Source organism: Cupressus sempervirens, chromosome 5 (assembly GCF_028749045.1).
Source record: "Cupressus sempervirens isolate cs-2001-9-10 chromosome 5, ASM2874904v1, whole genome shotgun sequence".
NCBI lineage: Eukaryota > Viridiplantae > Streptophyta > Pinopsida > Cupressales > Cupressaceae > Cupressus > Cupressus sempervirens.
The window spans coordinates 629,010,350-629,032,875 of NC_143122.1; positions in this window are offsets into that span (position 1 = coordinate 629,010,350).

Consider the following 22,526-nt stretch of genomic DNA (forward strand, 5'->3'; position numbering starts at 1 on the left):
TCTCTTCCTAAGGGAAAAAAATTGGTTTGATGCAAGTGGATCTATTAGACCAAATTTGCAACAAATGGAAGTGTTGATAAACATAAGGCTCACCTTTTTGCAAAAGGTTTCTCTCAAGTACCAGGCATTGATTACATTGAGACCTTTGCACTAGGCACAAAGATGAATTCCTTTCGCTTGACAATAACTATTGCAGCAGCTCAGAGATGGGTTGTTCATCTGATGGATGTAAAGAGTGCATTTTTGAATGGTGATCTATATGAGGAGTTATATATGGAGCAGCCATAGGGATTCATATAGGATGCTACCTTGGTCTGCAAATTGAAGAAGTCAATCTATGGACTTAAACAAGCTCCCATAGCTTGGTATGCCAAGATGGATTCCTTCCTTCTCTCCAAAGGCTTCAACAAATGTCATTCCTATTTGAATGTCTACATTCTTCAAAGGGATGATTCATATTTGCTACTTGTACTTTATGCGGATGATCTGATCATTACAGGGAGCACATCATCCATTATTGATAGCATAAAGGCTACTTTGAAAGACAAGTTTTTGATGATAGACTTGGGTTTACTACACTACTTCCTTGGCATCGAGATACATTAGTCTTCGTTAGGGATAACACTATCATAGCCCAAGTATGCTCTAGATCTTCTAGCTCAGTTTTGCGTGAGTGACTGCAAGGCTACACCTACCCCATTCCTTTTAGGTGTTAAGTTAGAAACTAAGTGTTCCTCTCCACTTGTTGATTTAACTTTGTATAGACAATTGGTGGGGAGCCTCATCTACTTGACACATACACACCTTGATATTTCATTTGCAGTTGGCATGGTTTCTCACTTCATGCAAGAGCCACATGAACTTCATTGGAAGGCAACCAAATGCATACTACATTACATCAAGGGTACACATACACATGGGATACACTATGCAGCTAGAACAGGTCTTTAGTTAGTGGGATATACAGACTTAGACTATGTAGGGGACCTTGATTCTCGCAAGTCTACTTTAGGATATGTGTTTCATCTTGGTTCTAGACCCATTTGTTGGTAGAGTAAAAAGCAAAACACTATTTCTCTCTCATCGACTGAGGTTGAGTATCAAGGAGCTGTAAATGCAGTGACAGATGTTATTTGGCTACAACAACTTCTGAAGGAGTTTGGATTTGATCTACCCAAACCCACCGTCATCCATTGTGATAACTAAAGTGCTATTGAAATCTCAAAACATCCAGTCCAACATTAGCGGACCAAACATATTGAGGTTTAGATGCACTATATCAGGGAGCTGATCCATGAACAAGTCATCACACTGCAGTATTGTCCTATTGAGTAGTAGTTAGCCGACATCTTCACCAAGCCATTCATAGAGGTCAAGTATATTCATTTGTGAGATCTCTTGGGGGTGAGGGATTTTTCACTAGGGGGGTCACATGATCCTTCTCTTCTATATTGTACATATCGCTCTTTTTGGGGGAGGGTTTTTCCCATGAGGTTTTCCCTCTTTCTCTGTTTGCAGAGAGATTTCATACATTTTAGCATTGTATTGTACTTGGGTACCTAACATGGCCTAGTGGCCGAGACCCATTATGCATTTCATCATAGCTTTTGTGAGCTTAAGCGCATTCCCCTAAGTTGCACTTAAGGGAGGGGGTGTGTGTTAGTGTAAATAATTATTATTTACGCTTTACTTAAGTTTACTTAGGATAAATGCATTATTCTATTATCTCTTAGGTTAGACACCTAGAAGTTTGTGCACTCATTTGAGTTATCATGTTGATAACACTAGAGTAAGAAACTCTATTTAGCACATGGTTTCTACAACACTGGAGTTTGCATAAACAACTGAGTTGTCATGTTGACAACATAGTTGTTTGCACTATTATTTTAGCACATGATGTCTACAACATAATTATACATGCTACACCTTTGTAAGCTTATTCTCTCATCATTGCACTAACTCTTGTGCTTAATGGAGGATAATCCACACTTAGTGGACATGTGACTAGTTGTAAGACTTATCAGCTAACTCCTAGGCATTCTAGATGCATCATAGAGTCCTTTATATATAGACACCTCTAGTGTACTATACAATGAATTAAATATCATATTGTTATTCTGATCATACTCTGTTGGTCTTTTGTGCTAGTTATTGTGCTTCTTGGTCTTGGGTGAATTCTTCTCTAAGGAAAATTTTTATAGTTCCCACTTAACACATGCATTGATAATAACCATTGAGTCGCCTTCCACATGTATGTGCTAAAAACTACCTTTTCTAGCTAGAACAAATCCTACAAATAACTCTTGTGCTTCAACCATATTATTAGTACCCGATTGCAATGGAGAAGATTTAGCTGCTAATACATCACCCTGAGTGTCTCTAATACATAACCCAATTCCAAATATATCAGGATTACCATGCAAACAAGCATTGAAATTTATTTTTACAAAACTTGGGCTAGGTGGATACCAATGCACTGCAGCTCTATCTTGGACACCTTGATTTGAAGTGCTATGAGACCAACCAATAGGAATGTGTATGCATTTCCACTGATGAATGAATACACTATCCCATTTAGATATTACTAGGTTACATTGAGCCTTCGAATGACTAGCATTAACTACCTCAGAGATAGATCTTTCTTGATTTCAAATGATTATTAATTAAACTATGGTCAATTACTTAAATTAATTAACTAGAGGATAACATAAATAAATTAAATATTAAGTATTTAATTAAAAATATCTTAAAAGATGACTAAATATGATTACTTAATTATGTGATCATATTTAGGTGTCTATATTTTTTCCCTCTTCGACATAGTGTTGGGACAACACTATTTCGAAGATTTTTTTAAAGATAGATGACATGTAGAATATATTTAAAGCAAAAAAGTTTCCCCCGTCTTGAAGAGAGAGAGGAGAGAGAGAGAGAGAGAGAGAGAGAGAGAGAGAGAGAGAGAGAGAGAGAGAGAGAGAGAGAGAGAGAGAGAAGGTTATTTTATGTCCCCTCAAGAAGGTGGTGGGGAGAGAAAATGAGGCACATTGACATCTCAAAAAATACAAAAATTGAGGCAAGAAGAAGGACACAAAGGGAAAAAAGAGGGCTAAGAGGCACTCATATTCTTACTGCAAGAGTATGATATGGAAAAAAACCATTTGTACAACTCTAATATTAGCAACCTTGTCCATCATCACCATAGAAGTATGTGCTTCTGTTGATCCTAATTGGGAATATAAGGAATTAGATATTTATGATGGATGATAGGAGTATGGATTGGGAATATAAGGAATTAGCTATTTATGATGGATGATAGGAGTATGGATTTGGTAGACAAAGGATTGAGTCTGATGAGATTTTGGTATATAATGCCCCAACATGGATCTGGTATGCGGAGGCTATGCAATGGTCTCTTCTAGGATATAGGGACCCAAAATGAATTTAGAGGATGAAGGAGGAATGTGATAGGTTATTTTGGGTTGTAATGATGGAGGAGGGGGGATCACATTAAATGTCTTGGAGGAATGATGGGAAGATGAAATGGTGGGTTTAGAAGTGCAATTGGATTTTGGATGTGGTATACCAACACTTTTGGATAAAGAGCCTTTGGATGTGTAGCCAAGACCATGAGATCATGGATGCTTTTTTACATGGATGGGCTCCATGGTACCTTTCTCATGTGGTCCTAAACCTTTACCTTGATAATTTAATTTCTTGAGCATTTTAACAAGAGTAGGATACTTCTTGTTTAGAGAACAAGTTGCAAGTCCATTATTAGGTGAACTAAAAGTGGTGGGTAGGGAATTAATTTCTTTTGATGCAAGCAGACCACAATGGGTGAACATAAGTATACCAAGGGGCTAGAGTGAAAGTGGCGGGATAGTTTGGATGGGAGCTAATAAAGGATCTTGAAGTGGAGGAGATGGAAGGATATGATATTTATTTGGATGGGGGGATGATAATATCTCTTCAGATGGAGTAGGTAAAATGGTAGGATCTTGATATGGAGGAGATGTCAATTACTCTTTAGATGGAGTGGATGGTAAAAATGGATCACGTAGGGAAACACGTGGGATGGTAGGATCTTGAGATGGAGTAGGTATAATGGTAGGATCTTGATATGGAGGAGATGACATATGCTCTTTAGATGGAGTGGATGTTAGAAATGGATCAAGTAGGGGAAAAAGTAGGATGGTATAATCTTGAGATGTAATAGGTATAATGGTAGGATATTGATATGGAGGAGATGATGACTACTCTTTAGATGGAGTGGGTGGTAAAAATGGATCATATAGGGAAATAAGTAGGATCTTGATATGCAGTAGGTAGAATAGTAGAATCATGATTTATGCCAATGGATATTTCAACATGATTTTGGATGAGATATTGACAAGATCAGTTGGGAGTGGATGGTGTGATATGTAGTGCCCACTCGTAGTTTGTCTTTTTGTTCTATTGCCAAACTCTTTTAGGCCTATTTCATGCACATGTTAGTTTAAGAGGTGTTTCATTTATCATTATATGTTATTGGTTCATGATTGGGTTTACATATATATTAGTAATGATTACTTAATTGATTATAATTTATGAGTTAAGTGATGATTATGATTACTTGTGTATTAATGATGCTTTAATTAGTTACTAAAGGTGATTTCTTGCATGATGATGTCATGTGATAGGTTTTTAAATGGTGATTATTTAATATTCATGATGACAAGTTTTTATGTTTGAATATGCAATGATTTGTACTCAAGATTTATTATAGTACTTACCCCATACTTGCATGTGTATGGTTTATGTGTCTATTTTTATTTTTTGTTTGACGTGACTGATGTGGTTAAGGGAGGGAGTCGTAGTCACCTATTGGTCAAGATCTACATGATGTAACACTCTCTGTCATTGCCTATTTAGCTTAGATATATATGCATATGTACATGCTCTTCTTTCATGCAAGTTGTAGGTACCGAGCATCAACTTTTATGAATTGCTAGGATGAGTGTGCCCTATCACAATAACTCAATGGTAAGAATGAGAAGTTAATGATCAGATCCAATCCCATCCATAGCCTAAATACTTGTCTTGAAAGGAGGACTCGTATCTAGCTATCTACCCTTTATAAACCAATGGGTCTTTCTTTGCGTATGTTGTTTGATTTTTGCTTTGGTTGGTTTTCCTTATGCATTTTATGTGGCGTCGACTTTGGGATTTGCTTGGTAGAATGCCTATTTATGATTTTTGGATTAATCATTAATATTTGAATTATTAAATATTATTTGTTTAAAAAGATGGAATATTTAATAAGATGATATTTAATTCTTGGAAATTATTTGAATATATGACTAATTTAAAAGATTTAATTTAAAGTTCTTATCTAGAGAAATAAATTAAAAGAATTTAAAATATTAAATATATTTTAGCTTAATTATTTGCACTTTGATTATCTTTATTGATTTTAAATAATAAATTATTAATTAAAATGACTGACTTTTAGTAATTGGAGAATAGAAACCCTAGTTAGGGTTATGACTATTAGAGGGTTTGTAGTTTATTTTCACACACACATGTTTTGGTGAGCAAATTTTTGAATTGGAGAAAAAGAATTATTGAAAGTTTCAGAGGGTTTGGATGTGTACGTATTCACAGATTTTTTCAAATTTTAGTTGTTGTTTTGAGGTAGGGTTTGAAAATCCATTGTAGATTTTTATTGAAAGATCTGTCTACTTTGTGTCTTCCTGGGTGCTTGCATAATGCTTATTAATTTACTCTATTGATTTTTGGATAAAGAATTATGTTGTAGATTTTGAAAAGGAAAACCTATTAATTAAAAAAATTGAGTGTGAAAAACTGTAAAAAATTATAGAAAATTATTATAACTGTATTCTTTTAAAACCCTTTCTAATATAAGGAAAATTCAGTTATAGAAAATTGGAAGAAAACAACAAATTGAACAACTAGGGTTTCAAGTTTAAATTTGTCATTAAAACTATGTGATTATAATAATGAATTTTCTAAATAAAGATAAATATTCTTCTTATATCTCAAATAATTTAGTTGAAAAAATAATGGAAAAGTAAAGGATTAATTAAGAGGAAAGCATGTTGTAACTAAACTTATACATGCACACGGAAATAAATATACTAAAGATAGAAATCTAAGTATATTATGTTGACATGATTTGAGAGATCAAAGACATTTGAAAACAGTAATTGCATGTTAACTTATTTTTTTAATAAAAATAATTATTTTTTTCAAATTTTTTTTTAAAACTTTTTTTAATGGCTAATTATTAATTAATTTATTTTTTAAAATTATTTATTTATTTTGAGAATTAAATAAATGAATACTACTTATTTTCTTATAAGTTAATTTCTACCATTAATATTTATTTTTTAAACTCTTAGTGGAATATAACTTATTATATATTTATTAATGCAAGTGGAGTTACAAGTTAATAAATATATACTTGTGATTTAATTCTATTTTAAGAAGAGTTATAGTGGAGTTAATTATATAATCATCTACTTATGAATATTTAATATTATGAGAGAAATAATTAAAAATTTAATTATAATGATAATTTCAAATTTGAGTTATCTCTAGTTGTATTATGCATTAAAGGAAAAGTAAATATTAATATTGGACTTAAATAGGACTCAACTTAATATTTTAAGAAGTGAAATTATATTAAAATTTAATCTAATAATATACATTTATGTTATTAATTAAATCATTTATGATTTAAGATTATTATCATGATAATATTGCATGGTATTTTATATGCAAAAAGAGACTTGACATTTAATTACTTATTCATTTTAATGAGTGTATTAGCCTAACAATTTATGTAAACACGTATATTCTTACTTTATTGCTAAACACATCCTTATGGCTCAATTTGAAAATAGAAAATCATGGAATTAAAGTATATGGCTGAAAACTATGTATTTTTTATGATTTGTTTAACGTCTTGTGATATCTATTTCATGATGGTTTTATGTGACTTGTATAGTTGTCCAAACTAGGATGTGCACCAAAGGCTTCTTTTTAAGATTTGTTTTATGATGATTATTTGACTGGATGTCATGATGTGTCTTTTATGATTCAAATTGGGATTTGTATTTATGAATTTTATTTTGACGAACATTTATGAGAACTTGGGTTTTGAGAACCAATGTTTCTTGATTTTTAAGCCTATGTTGCCGATTAATGTCCAAACACTTAGTCATTTACTAGGCAAGATTACAAGGTCATCATTGCAAATGAGTTATATAGTAAAGACCAAGCATACACAACTTATACCGAGCAAAATAGAGATTATTGAGTATTCAGTAGCGACTAAGAAGATGAACAAGCCAATCAATATAGTAGAGACCGAGCATGTTGACAAGTTATCAAGAGCCAAGTAAACAAGATTATAGAAGCCGAGTTATAACATAAAGGTTTATACATGATCGAGCGTCAGAATACTTAAGTGCCAAGTAGTTCAATTTTGATATATAAGTTTGTAATGACACAAGCTCATATGTAAACCATTTTGATCAACATTTCAATGATATTTAATAATTGTAGAGCTAACTAAGATGTTGATCACACATCATTGTAAAAGATAATGATGCCTAGGCATGCAATTCAACCAATAAAAAAAAGGGATAAAAAAGACAAAAGATGGTGAAGTGCAAGCCATCGATCAAGATCTAGAACCTTCATAAAACATTTATTTAAGGAGGATTCTAACTGTAGAATCATGAGAGATGAGTGCGTTAAGATGTGAGTGTATGAAGAAGGAAGAAGAGATAAGAACAAGTATCCTTATGTGCATGTCAAGGAGTGAAGGTGAAGTTTGCAAGTAGAGAAAATAGAGAGCAATTAGAGTTGTGAAGGACTGAACAGAGTTATCAGATTAGGAGAATCAGATTAGTGATATAGTAAAGAGGAGACCCAAGATTAGCTTGCAGAGAAAATTGAGGGTCAGGTACTGAATCAATTATTATTAATTGAGACAAGGAAAATCTCTCAACAGAGTGGTCCTAAAAAACCTATGTAAGCCTCCTAACAGAGTCCTTACTTCATTGTGAGTGTAAAATCCTTTAAAAAGGTGAGACCTAATAGTCTCTTAAGCTTTTAACAGGGTAGATCCCTCATAGGGTAGATAATATCTTATGGTCAAACATTGTAACCCTAACAATTTAACTTTATTATTGCAATAGTGAAGATTTGTGGGTTTCATCCCCACCCCATTTTTACCTTCATCTTGAAGTGTTTCTGGATAACCAAATCATTGTGTTATGCGTTGAACTATTTGTCGATGTGATGTATTTCATTTATGTTACAACATTTCAATTTTAATGATAGATCTGTGAAAGGAATTAGGTATTAATGAATGAAACTAGTTTTGAAGTATAAAAGTTTATGATCCTGATTCCCCCGCCCCTGCCTCAATATCTTATTTGCCATATACATATTCCAACATTTGGTACCAGAGCACAATTCTCTTGTCAAGAAGCCTAACAACTTGAGAGGATAAGATCATGGAGATGGAATTATATAAGATGGGAAAAATAATTGAGAATTAGATGATTGAAATTCAGATTGTGAACATGCAACAATTAGAAGCAACAAAAGAGGAGTTAAGGAAAACCGTCAAGAGATGAAGAGATATAGTTATTTAGCTAAATGACACCCAATACATATAAGTAGACACTGAATGACTATTGGACAGTGGAAAGATTGGTAACAATGATGTAGCAATAAAACTGCTAGAAAATAATAGTGCCCTAGTAAAAGAAGTAAAAGATCTCAAGAAATAACAAGAAATTCAATCAGTTATACTCTATGAAGCAATTGAACAAAAGAAGAAAGCAAAGGAAGATAAGCTCATGGCTTAAGAAGATAAAAGGAAGATGGTTAGTAGACTTGAGGAGAGATCATTTGAAGTATAGAAGCTTACAAACAATTAGCTAGATATGATAAATCAATTAGTATTGCTAATCAGGAAGCAAACAAAAAAGATGTAGAGATCACAAATCTAAGGCTACAGAATGAGTAGTTGAAAAGTGAGTTAAGGCATGAAAAGGAACTCATGGAAAGATTGAGCAAAAAAAATGAAGCAATAAAGCACCTTAAAGAAATGATGAAGTCATGTAGAACAAAAGGCACCTCTAGACTCGGATAAAACAAAAAATCTTCATCTATTGAAGAAGGAGAATCATCCAAAAGTGGAGAACAAAGGAATGAAAATTCAAAGGAAAACCTACATGTTATTAATGTGGGAAAATTGGTCATTCAACCAGCAATTATAGAAGAAAAAATGGTAAGAAAATTCCTAAACCTAAACCAAGTGGTAATTGTTATAATTGCAAGAAAGCGGGACATAAAGCACATGAATGTAGATCAAAGAACAATGATTCAACCATAAAGGTATCTAAATTCCAAGTTCATTGCTACAATTTTCAAAAGTATGGACATAAAGCCCATGAGTGTAGACTTTAGAAGAAGTCAAACAAGTCACCTTAAAAACAGAACCCATACAACAAGGAAAGGCAATTCCTACAATTGGGATTGCAATACATGGTACAATTTTCACTATTGTGGAGAATATGGACACATTCCAGAGAATTTCATGAAATTTTTTTTTAGAGGAAACTACAAGAAATGGTTAAATGGAGAGATAGTATGTTCCAGTTATCTCAAAGTTGGACACATCAGCAAGAACTACAAAACCAGAACACCATCACCAACACCAAGTAATGGAAATGGCAAACCTGAAGGAAATAAAACATGGATAGAGATAGTAAGAGCTGGAAGTAGTAGAGCAGATGAAACTATGATTAGCCAATCTCATGGATCGGGTGATCACATCACATCTCACTAAATAAAAGAAGGTATGTAGGAACTGTATAATCAATGTCATATTTTACATAAGTTCCTAGCATAAAATTGATAAAGGTTCATATCTGCATAAGTAAAGATGCATTAAGAATTGTTAGAAATAAAAAATCATTAAGTACCAAGCATCAGTGGTATAGTCTGTATTGACTGAGCCTTGTTTTATAGATCGAGTGATTAAGGAAGATAATTATGATCGAGTGAATTGGTTATGATCAAGTGAATAACCTTGATTGAGCCAAAGTAAAGACCGAGGTTGCTGTCATACACCAACTAAGTACATGAAGACATTAATTGCAAACCTAAAATTGAAAGATTGGAGGTATTTATCAAATTTGGTAATTTATTCTTACTCACCAAGCAATTAAAGAGCTCACGAGAAGATTTAAAGGTGATCAAAGAAATTTTAGCAACCATAGCAAAGAGTCTCTGCAGATTATCAATAAATTTGCAAAGCAAAGTAAGTACTACTCTCAGTGTTGAGTAAAATATTCAATAAAGATATTTGTGAAAGTTTCTTTAAAAATCCTAGTACGAAATGGCATTTGGAAGTGAAATGGTGAAGGATACCAATGTTGAAATCATTAGGAATGATCAAAGTCCCCCACCCAACTTCAGAAATATATTTAACATTGATAACATTGTTGATGATATTGGAGTGTTATCATCAACTCCACCCAAATTTTTGACAGTTCAAGATTTAAGATCATGTTATCAATGCAAAGTTGGAGAAATTAGAGATTTCGAGATAAGAGCAACATATGAGAAGCTATGTGTTGGTGGAAACCTAAAGAATGAATACAAGATTGTTGTTGAAAAAGGGCTTACCTGTTCCCTAGGATTTTTTAAAGTGTTCAAGGTCAAATGGATCAAGATTGTGCTCAGCCAAGTTCATGATATGAAAATTTGGTTGAAAGGTGGGCCAATCAAAATCAATAAAGCAATCATTCACAAGGTAACTAGGTACCCTACATTGGATCGACTAAAAAGCATAAGGAATGGAACAAAATAATGAAATTGAAAATCTGACCAAGGTGAAGTGGAATGGTCATGGAATGTCAATTGATGGCATCGAGGATCTATTTATTGAATTCATTGTTCATGTGATTGCACACAAGTTCTATCAATTGAGCGGATTGAACAGTATACCATGTGTTGTAATTTATTTAGGCTACAAATTTATAAAGAAGGATCATTCATATGATCTTATTGAGTTGCAATTCCACCAACTTATAGAGAACCTAGAGGTAGTGAGAAAAGAAAAGAACACCTCTTGTAAGTTTGGTTCCCTACTAGTTTACATATTTTTCTATGTACATAATTATTTTTCTACCATTGGAATAGTTGCATGGGATAGGAATAGGACTGTTATGGAGCAACTAAGTGACCTAATAAATAGGTTGGTAGAAAATTTTGAGGTAGTAATGGACAATTACTTTGAAGAACTCAAAGTTAAAATAAAGAATAGAATGAGAATTCCAAAAGTAGTTGTGGATAGATATTATGATGAAGTGGACATAGATTTTGTGTGCACATAGGTAGTATTACCAAGGGTAGCATGGCTAAGGCCAATGCCATATGAAATAAATGTAGATGAGATAACTACAACAATTACCACACTCTTACTAGAAGATATCGATGCTAGTGTCGTGCAGTTTGGCACATACAAGATTGTTATTGTCGAGATGATTGCCGAATCTAGCACACCTAAGGCAGGGAAGCAAAGGGAAAAAAAGATTGCCAAGGCTGGTAATAAAGAACAAGGAGAAAGGTGAGGACAAATCACAGTAGGTGAGGAAGGTAAAGGAAATGAGTTTGTAATTGTCAAGCCAAGGGCCACTAAATAGAAGAATGTTGTTATAATAGAACCTAAGGTGCAAGTTGACCTCATGAAAGACATGCAAGAAATGGTGACACCATAGAAGCCAAAGGGCCAGGTGATCATCACCAGAAAAAGGTCAGCACAACCACCTACTGAGCTATTAATAGGAAGTCCATCAAAGGAGAGAAAACTAGCAGAAGTTCAAGCAAAGTCAAGGAGAAAGACGATTGTTGCACAAGAGGAGGAGGAAGATGAAGAAAAGATCGAGTCTGATGAGACTACCAGACTTCAAGTAGTGAAGGGACTCCCTCCAATGACTGTAGATAAGGTATGTGCAAAACTGATAGAATCAGAAAGCATAATGGGATTCAAAGAGATCTAGTATGATTCTTTGAATATTGATGATCAAGTTAAGCTTGAAGGTGCAATGATTGATATGATGATCAAGTTTAGGTGCACACCCCTAGAATTTGGAACTATTTTTCCAGTGGGATTGTACAAATGACTGGATGCCAAGTGGAAATGGGAATCATCCACTAAAAAGCAAATAAGAGAGATAACATTGGCACAAGTAATGCCAGATTTAGGGAAGACACACATGTCTATAGCTCTTAAGAATTTTGTTAAGAAGTTTATACTGAGGGACCATACATATAAAGTTTTTAAAAATAAAGCTCATAAAGTCTTCAAGTATGGAAAGAAGCATTTGGATTTCTTACTACATCCATGGAAATGAGGAAAGGCTAAGATGCTATTAAATTTGAAGGTGAATACAAGCAAGAAATGGCCAAGCTAACAGAGGATATTCAACAACTTGTCAATAAGTGTGAGCAAAAAGACACTATAACAATTGAGGATGACACTGAAACCCCTCCACCCAATCCAAATATACTGAGAGAAGAAGAAATTCAAGGTTTAATTAAAGACTTAGGAAAACTTTGTACTATTCCAATTTTGTTATAGATAGTTGAATATCCAAAGCTTGAAGTCAAGATGTTTGATGATGTTATTGTCACATTAGTTACAGAGGATACAAGTGTCGAGCAACTTGATAAAGCATTAATTTTATATATGCCACCAACTTGTATGCTAATTTTGCAAAAGGATGCAAATTTTGAGAAAGATTCATGCACTCAATCGGTAGAGGATGAAATAAAATAGAAAGAGCGAGAGGCTACTCAAGCTCTTATTCAACTGCCAAGTGCAAAGGTTGCAGAACCAACAAATGTGACACCTATGCAACAAGTTATCTCTACACCAATGCAACAACAACAACCAAATTTGAGATCAAGTGAAAAGGGAAGAAATTGCAATTGTCACTACCTAGTGATACACCCTCAAGATATTAGGATGTGACTCATGCAAAAGAGGAAGATGATGAGTCAGTGAACCTTGATGAGGTAATTACATTACCTAAGTATGATTTGAATAATCTTACATTAGAGAAAATGCAAGAGTTGAAAATATTGTTGAGCTGTAAGGAAAAAGAATAACATATAAGAAGAGAATAGAAGAGAAGACAAATATTACATACTGTCAAAGATATTTTCACAAATGCATTTGGAATCACAGATGTGAACAATCAACATACAATTGTAGATAAACTAGTATATATAGTTGATAAAATCCAAACATATGACATGGAGACCAATAAGAAGTTATTATAGTGTCCTGAGAGAAGAATGGAGCATAACGTTTTATAGAAAGTATCACAAGAACTTGTATTGAGGCAAGCTAAGCTTTCTACATCTATTACACAGTTGGAAACAATTTTGAAAACAATCAATTCTTTATATTTGAAATTGTGATATAGATTTCTTTACAGTAGATACTACACACTCATTAGAGGTATTGCATGTGGACATTAGAGTGAATGTTATCATATTGGGCAAAAACACAAGTTCAATCTCATCCTCTTACAGTGAACTAACATTCAGTTACAAGAGGTTAGCTAAGCTCATGGCTAGAGATGTAGAGATAAGGCACAAGTTGAAATTAATTCAACTTCAATTATTACCACATATAGAGATAATTCAAAAGGTAATCTCTGTTGCTAGAGATGTTTTGAAGAAAGAGACCAAATTTTCACACATTGCAGGATTCATTGATCTAGCTGTTGAGCTAGAAATTCAATTTCAAATTTTAGAACCGGAATAGGAGAGATGGAATAAAGGCTATGCCAATATTGTGGCAAGTCATCAACAATTATTTGATAAATATCAACTTACCCCAACAACCCCAAGTTTCGTCAGTGATAAAAACAAGGGGGAATGAGAAATATGATGGGAAAATGAAGATAATACGAGGATTTGCAATGCCTACCCTTACTTGACTTTTCAGATTTATTTTGACTATAGATTCTTTTAGGCCTATTCTATTATTCTGTTTTATGATTAGCAGTGCTGGATTACCAGAATTGATTAGTTGTATTTCATATGCAATTGATATATATATGGGGGAATGAGAAATGTGATGAGAAAATGAAGATAATACAAGGATTTGCAATGCCTACCCCTACTTGACTTTTCGGATTTATTTTGACTGGATTCTTTTAGGCCTGTTGTATTATTATATTTTATGATTAGCAGTGTTGGATTACCAGAATTGATTAGTTGTATTTTATATTTAATTGATATGTGTGTGTGTGTGTGTGTGTGTGTGTGTGTGTGTGTGTTGAGGTACTTAGTGCCGGTTATTTCAGTTATTGAATGATGTTAGTTAGACAAATGATTTTTATGCGATTTCTATGGATACTTACCCCATACTTGCATGTGTATGGTGTATGTGTATTTTTTCTTTATGTTTGATGTTTCTGATGTGGCTGAGGAAGGGAGTCATAGTCACCTATTATTTAGGATCTACACGATGAACCACTATCTACCATTGCCTGTTTAGTTTAGAATATTGTGTTTGTACATGCGTGGATTTTATATAGATTGCAGTAATTGGGTATCGACTTCCCTGAATTGCCAAGATGAGCGTACCCTATTGCAGTATGTCAATGGTATAAGTGGGGAGATAACTCTTGAGTCCAAATCCTAAACCCTAAGCTAATTGTCCTAGAAAATAGGACAAGTATCTGAGTAAGTTTACCCATCGAAATTTGTCAAGTGATGTGAATTTGTGATTTTGACCCTAGAGTTTGATTATGTTCTTTGCCTTTAGTTGAGTTGTCATTTTTGGTTTTGTGGGTATGTGGTGATTTTTTGTTATAATTAAATCAAATTAAAAGATAATTTAATGATTTAATTTAATGGAAATTTTATATTTAATTATATTTAATTAATTGAGAAATTAATTAAATAAAATAATTAAATTTAAAGATTTTATTGAAGTTTTATTTTTGACGTATTTATATTTATTTAATTTAATGATAATTATTTAGGAGTTTTATTTTAATAATAAACTCTAAATAATGTTATTAATTAAGTTAATAAATATATTATTAAAAATATCTTGTAAATTACTTAAATAAATGAATAAAATTTAAAGATAAAGTTATAACTCTAATTTTGGCATATTTATAATTATTTAATTTAATAATAATTTATTTAGGAGTTTTGTTTTAATTAATAAACTCTAAATAATATTATTAGTTAAAATAATATATATGATATTAAAAATGTCTCATGATTAATTAAATTGAGAAAGAAAATTAATTTAAAAAAGTTATTTTAATTTAAATTGCTTAAAGTTATTGCATGAAAATTGCATATAGAAAACTCAATATTTAATTATATTTAATTAATTAAATAATAGAATTAAATTTAAAAGATTAAATTAAAGTTCTAATTTTTTTTTTTATGGAGGTCATCCACAAACAAGTTTTAGGTACCTGATACAGGCCCACGCTTGCCTAAAACCTCTTCAACTAAGAGCTAAGGGCATGATCCCGGCCTCATCCCTAATGATGTCTTCGGGCCTTCCACTCAGCAAGACTTGATCCCTGGTGGGCTCTTTGTGAGCCATTCAACTTCACGAGTAGACCAAGCACCCAATGACAAAGTTCTAATTTTAGCATATTTATATTTATTTAATTTAATAATAATAATTTGAGAGTTTTATTTTAATAATAAACTCTAAATAATATTATTAGTTGAGTAATAAATATTATTTTATTAAAAAAAAAAAATTAAAATATGTGAATATTTGATTAATTAAAAACTAGTTAAATTTATGATTTAAATAAAAAATCTAAATTTAGAAGTCTAAATTAGAGGTCTAAATTTAGAAAATTGGTTAAAGAAAGATTAGAATATGATGTTATTTAATTAATTAGAAATTAATTAAATGTGTACTTTAGTTTAAAATATTATTTTAAAAGTCTAATTTAAGAAGTTGGATAAAAATAAAAATAAAATATTAAAAGATTAAAGATTAAATTATGTTTTATTATGATTATTTAATTAATAATTATTAAATTGGAGTTGCATTTAAATAATGAGCTTTAATTATTCTTATTAATTTAAATAATAAACTATGCTTTAAATAGTACTTACACTAATTAATAAGTGGAGGAAAAGAAAATTCTAAAAGAATATTTTAATTAAAAAAAAAAATAAATGTACATGAAAGAATTAAATTTAAAAGATTTGATTAAAGTTCTAATTTAGGTGTATTTATATTTATTTAATTTAATAATAATTTATTTAGGAGTTTTATTTTTAATAAATTCTAAATAATATTATTAGTTAAATTAATATATATTTTATAAAAAACATCGCATGATTTAATAAGGGAGAGAAAGCTTTAATTTAATAAAGTTTATTTTAATTAAGTTGCATAAAGTGTGTGCATGAAAATTAAAATATAGTAATTAACGACAAAAGGTTTTCACATGATTACATGATCAAAGCCTTGATTTGGGGGAAAAACTCTTTATTTTCTAGATACATAAGTTTGGAGGAGCCAATTTCCGAAAAGAGGGTTTTTGAAAGAAAAGGAAGATTCTTGCATGTTTGTGCGTTCATTGTTTTAGCATCAGATCCAGGTAGGATCTTGTGGGTTTGTGTAGTAGTTGCTCATTCTTTGAATTCATGTCTTCTTTGTGTTTGTTGTGTTTCTATTTTTAGAAGTTCTCTGAGTTGAAACTCTTGTTTGAGAAAATTGATTTCCATTATAGGATTGTCTATGATTTAATCTAAAAACCTTTAGTAAATATTGAAATTTAGGGTTTTCAAAACCTAATGAATAATGAAATTCACTTTTGTATGTGCTTTATGTGATGTGTGATTTGCTGGTGTTGGGGTTTTTGGGTTTGTCTTAGCTTTGGTCAGTCAGGATGTTACCAGAAGCTCAGGAGTTCTGTGTTTATGATGTCATGATGATGTTTTGATCTCGATCTTTTATACTCAACCATGGCAATGTGTCTAGTATGCTCTACGATGTGTGTTGATCTATTGATTGTTATTGCTTTCCAATGTTCTTTTGTGAAACTGAGGTGAATGGTGTGACCTATATGATACAAACTTTAAGTCTTTGATCAGTTGTATTTGGATTGCTTTCCAGTCACTTTTATAGGACTGAGGTGATTGTATGATTTGTTCTTGGTGATGTCATGCTATGACATTTTTTACTTAACCTTTTTGAGTCTTCGATCAATATTTTTTGGATGTTTTCTAGTTGCTTGTAAAGAACTGATGGGTTATTGTGAATTACCTTTTTATGCTTTCTAGTCACTTGTATAGGATTGAGGTGAAATACTATGATTCTTTGATTTGTGATTTTTTATGAGCTTAGGGTAGGTTATCTATATGTAATGTCGAGAAGTGGCTTGCAATGGAGGCCGGGGCCTAAAGTGGTTGCCAGGGTAACCCATTATAAGTTGTTCAATAAGTGAAAACACTACATTAAAGGGGATTAAAATGAACCTAATAAGAGTCTTTGTATGTTCTCGTCCATGCCTCGAGTGCTAGTACAGACTAGGATGGGAGTAGAGAGAACGCTTGGTTGCGACCATGCATCGTTAGTATGCCTTGTTAGTACAAAAGGATACTAGTGCCGCATAGAGTCACTTGGGGACTGGGGTCAAGTTAGATTGCCAAGGTGACTTTACCATTGATTCATGCGATGACACTTGCTCGCTTGCATAGTAGATTCCCTACGTGTCTGTGTTTGCCTCTAGGTCTAGATGTCAATTTATCTTGGAACCTTTGAGTTAGATTACTTTTAGGGTTTCCTTGACTTAGATATTACTTTTGATTTTGGGATTGATATCCTATTTGGGACTTGAGACTATCTCCTCAGTGTAGTGGGAGTGGACCTTTTTGGGTTCACTAGGTCGGGTGGTAGTGCTTTTTCTTATACCATTCAGATCTGACCAACAAATGTCATTGATGGATGTGTTTGTGCAGATGTTCCTTTCTATCTATTCTTTTATTTCTATGATGGATGGTTCTACTATTGTATTGTATTTGATTTCATAAGATCTTAATAGATTATGTAATTTATTTCATGATGTATATTATTTCAGCCTTTCATACCTTGTGACTTGTATAGTGGATGATTGTGCATTCTGTTTATTGCCAAGTGGCATCATATATAATTGTATATTATTTAAATGGATTCATACTGGTATATTATTATTTGATGTGGATTTATTAAATATTAGATTTGTTATTAATTAAACTTAAATGTGATTCAACGTCATGGGACCCTTAAGAATTGTAATTTGTTTTATGGTATGTGTTTATGTGAATGTTAATTGCTTCCGCTATGTTATAATTTTTGTTGTTAAGTTATTATCTTTAACTTAAAAAAAAAAAAGTTTGACAAACTTAGTAAAACTTTAGGTTAACTTCTTTTGGGTCACATGGTGGGGCATTACAGGATTAAAATGAATAAGACAAGGAGAGTCAATATGTAGAATCAAAGATCGAATATTAGATTTTACAGGATCACATTATGGTCTCAGGGGGCGTACTCATTTTTTTGCAATATATGATTTTCATGACAAAGTGTTTTTGTCATTAATGTCAAATGGGAAGATTGTTGATCTCTACGCCTATGTTGCCGATTAGTATTCAAATACTTAGTCATTTACTAGAAAAGATGACAAGGTCATCACTGCAACCAAGTTATCTAGTAAATGCTAAGCATACATAGCTTATACCTAGAAAGATAGAGATTTTTAAGTATTCAATAGTGTTAAATTCTTATAGTCGTTATCGATAATATAAAGCTATATATATATGTATATATGTATGTATATATGTATATATGTATGTATATATGTATATATGTATGTATATATGTATATATGTATATATGTATGTATATATATATATGTATGTATATATGTATATATGTATGTATATATGTATATATGTATGTATATATGTATATATGTATATATATATGTATATATGTATATGTATCTATATGTGTATATATATATGCATATATATACATATATACATACATATACATATATACATACATATACATATATACATATATATATGTACATATATATATATATAGATGTATATATATATGTATATGTATGTATATATGTATATGTATGTATATATGTATATATATATATACATATATATATACACATATAGATACATATACATATATATATATATATATGTATATGTATCTATATGTGTATATATATATGTATATATATATATGTATATATGTATATATATGTATATGTATGTATATATGTATATGTATATACATATATATATACACATATAGATACATATACATATATATATATATATATATATATGTATATGTATCTATATGTGTATATATATATGTATATACATATACATATATACATACATATACATATATACATATATACATATATATATATACATATATATATATGTATATATATATATGTATATATGTATATATATATGTATATATATGTATATATGTATATATATATATATATATACATATACATATATATATATATATATGTGTGTGTGTGTGTGTGTGTGTATTTATAATGTTATTATGTATATATAGATATAAACTCATATATGAATAACATTGTATATATATATTTTTTATATATTCCTATTTATATGGTTTCCTTGCTTAAAGCATGTTGTTTTGTTTTCGGGCTTATCATATTGTTAGTACCCAATGTATGTAACTCTCATATGGGTGGATGTGACTCATATCAAAGTCATGCCCATCAATGTCTTCACCTATTTAAATGTCTCCCTTGGTCAAAGTAATACCATTGAAAACACTTTTCATTTACTCCCCTTTTAGTGTATGCTTAGTGACATCAGCGAATAAATAATATTCTTTGCCCTCATTTATACATTGAAAGGTTTATTAAGTGAAGTCTATAATTATATGCATTTTTGTAATCATATACTTATATACTTAATTACCAACATAATTAATATTATTTCCTTGTGAAAAATAATCATGAAAATTATATTTGTGAATATAATATATTATTTTGGAAAATATTAGTAAGAAATTGAAACTTAGATTTATCCAAGATCTACATGATATCAAAACAAAGTTGAGGAATAATCTAATAGACTAAACTGTCAAAATGATAAATGATATGAGGCTAGAGGATCGTTTTGAAGGTGACTTAGATTTTGGAGGATGGAAACTACGAACGAAACTTATACAAAAAGAATATAGTCTAACGAAATTTATCAAAAACTCTGATCCCCCACCTAAGGAAAGTGATGAATCTAAAAAATGGGAAAGAGACAATATCAAAGCTATGAGATTGATTGTTGATGCAGTTAAAACCCATTTATTACCAATCATTTTAGAATTGGAGTTAGCACATGAAATGCTTAAAGCTCTTGAGAATATGTTTGAAATTAATAATACTAGCAGAACAATTACTTTAAGAGACAATCTTTCTAACATCAAAATGACTAAAGGAGAAACCATATCTTCTTACTTCATGAGAATAATTGAACTAAGAAATCAACTATCCATAATAGGCCATATATGTAAAGACAAAGAGCTAGCAATAATGGCATTAAAAGGTCTACCAAAATCATGGGAAACTTTCAAGCAAGAATTATGCTAATGATACAAAGTTCCTAAACTCGGTAAAATCAAAGTTGATTGCTTACAATAAGAATGTATGTTAAAAGCTCGGGATGATGTCACTACTTCAAAAGAAGACTTCCAAATCCTCTCCACACAAGTAAATAAAATGAAGAAACCTAATTCAAAAAGGAAACATTGAGACTATTCTAAAATGTAATGCTACAAATGTGATAAATATGGTCACCCAATGTATCAATGTCCTGATAGACTTAAGAAATAGGCATCCTTTGTTAAAACCAATAGTCCTATTAGACATTCAGAAAATGATGCTTTCTATTTTGCACTTTCCAGTGAAACATCTAACATATCTAACACTTGGATAATAGATAGTGGGACATCTCAACATATTATTGGTTTCAAAGAGCAATTAGATATAATATATGAAGATTATGTTGATGATGCAACAATTAGAGATGACACTGAATACCCAGTAAGAGGAATTGGAAAATGTTCCATTAATCTAGAACAAGGAAACACACTTGAACTCAATAAAGTGTTTTATGTTCCTAGCATCAAAAGAAATCTAGTTTCTACCTCAACTCTTGAAGACGAAGGATATAGAGTTGCTTTCATAGAAGGGAAAGTTCTTGCATGGTCTAAAAATTATAATATAAAAAATGCTCATAAGATCGATTCAAGACATGGATGTCTATATAAACTAAACTTATGTCCTTCTACTACACTACTACATGATTCCTTCAAAGAAGTTGAACTATGGCATAGAAGATTAGGCACTTCCACTTTCTAGGATTAACTTCCTTAGAAAAGATGGTGATAGGGTTACCCAAGTTAGAGTCAAATCATGAAGGAATTTGTAAAGGGTGCACATTAGGGAAGAAGACTAAGAATCCCTTCCATAAAATCACAAGCAAAACCAAATATGTCCTAGAGATTGTTCATTTTGACTTATGTGGTCCAATGAATGTTGTGTCCCTAGGAGGATTTCTCTACTTCATTATCTTTGTTGATGATTTCTCTAGCAAAACTTGGATCTACTTTCTAAAATGTAAAGATTCTGATGAATTCTTGACTAAATTTAAAGCTCTTGTTGAGAACCTTTCTGGGAAGAAAATTAAAATCTTGAGAACATATAATGGAAAGGAGTATATATCTAAAACCTTCATAATTTTTGTAGAAGTGTTGGCATTAAGAGAGAGCTAATTGTCCGTTAAAATCCTCAATAAAATGGGGTAGTAGAAAGGAATAATAGAACCATTGTTAAATCTATCAGGGCTATGATACTTGATAAAATTTGACAAAGCTTCCTTTGGGGTGAAGCCTCTAACATTGTCATATATATCCAAAATAGATGTCCCCACTCCCACCTTGATCATAAAACTCCTAAAGAAGTGTTCTCTGGAAAGAAACCAAATATTAGCCATTTAAGAATCTTTGGATGTCCTTCATATATCCACATGCCCAAAGAGAAAAGGTCCAAACTTGAATCGTCTAGAAAAAGAAGATCCCTTGTAGGTTACACTAAAACCTCTAAGGCCTATCTTATCTATATCCCTAGTCAAAGAAACATTGGATTAAGTAGAGATGTGATTTTTGATGAAGATATTGCATTGAAAAAGTCCAAAGTAGAAGATGATTCAAATATTGAAGAGCCTATTAAAGATCCATCTCCTAAGATTGAGAGGGAGCTTCAAATGAAAGAAAATGATTCTTCTAAATCCATGGATATAATTGATGATCATAAATAAAACAAAAGACCTTGATGGGCCTAGAGATTGATTGAGGAATATAAAAACTT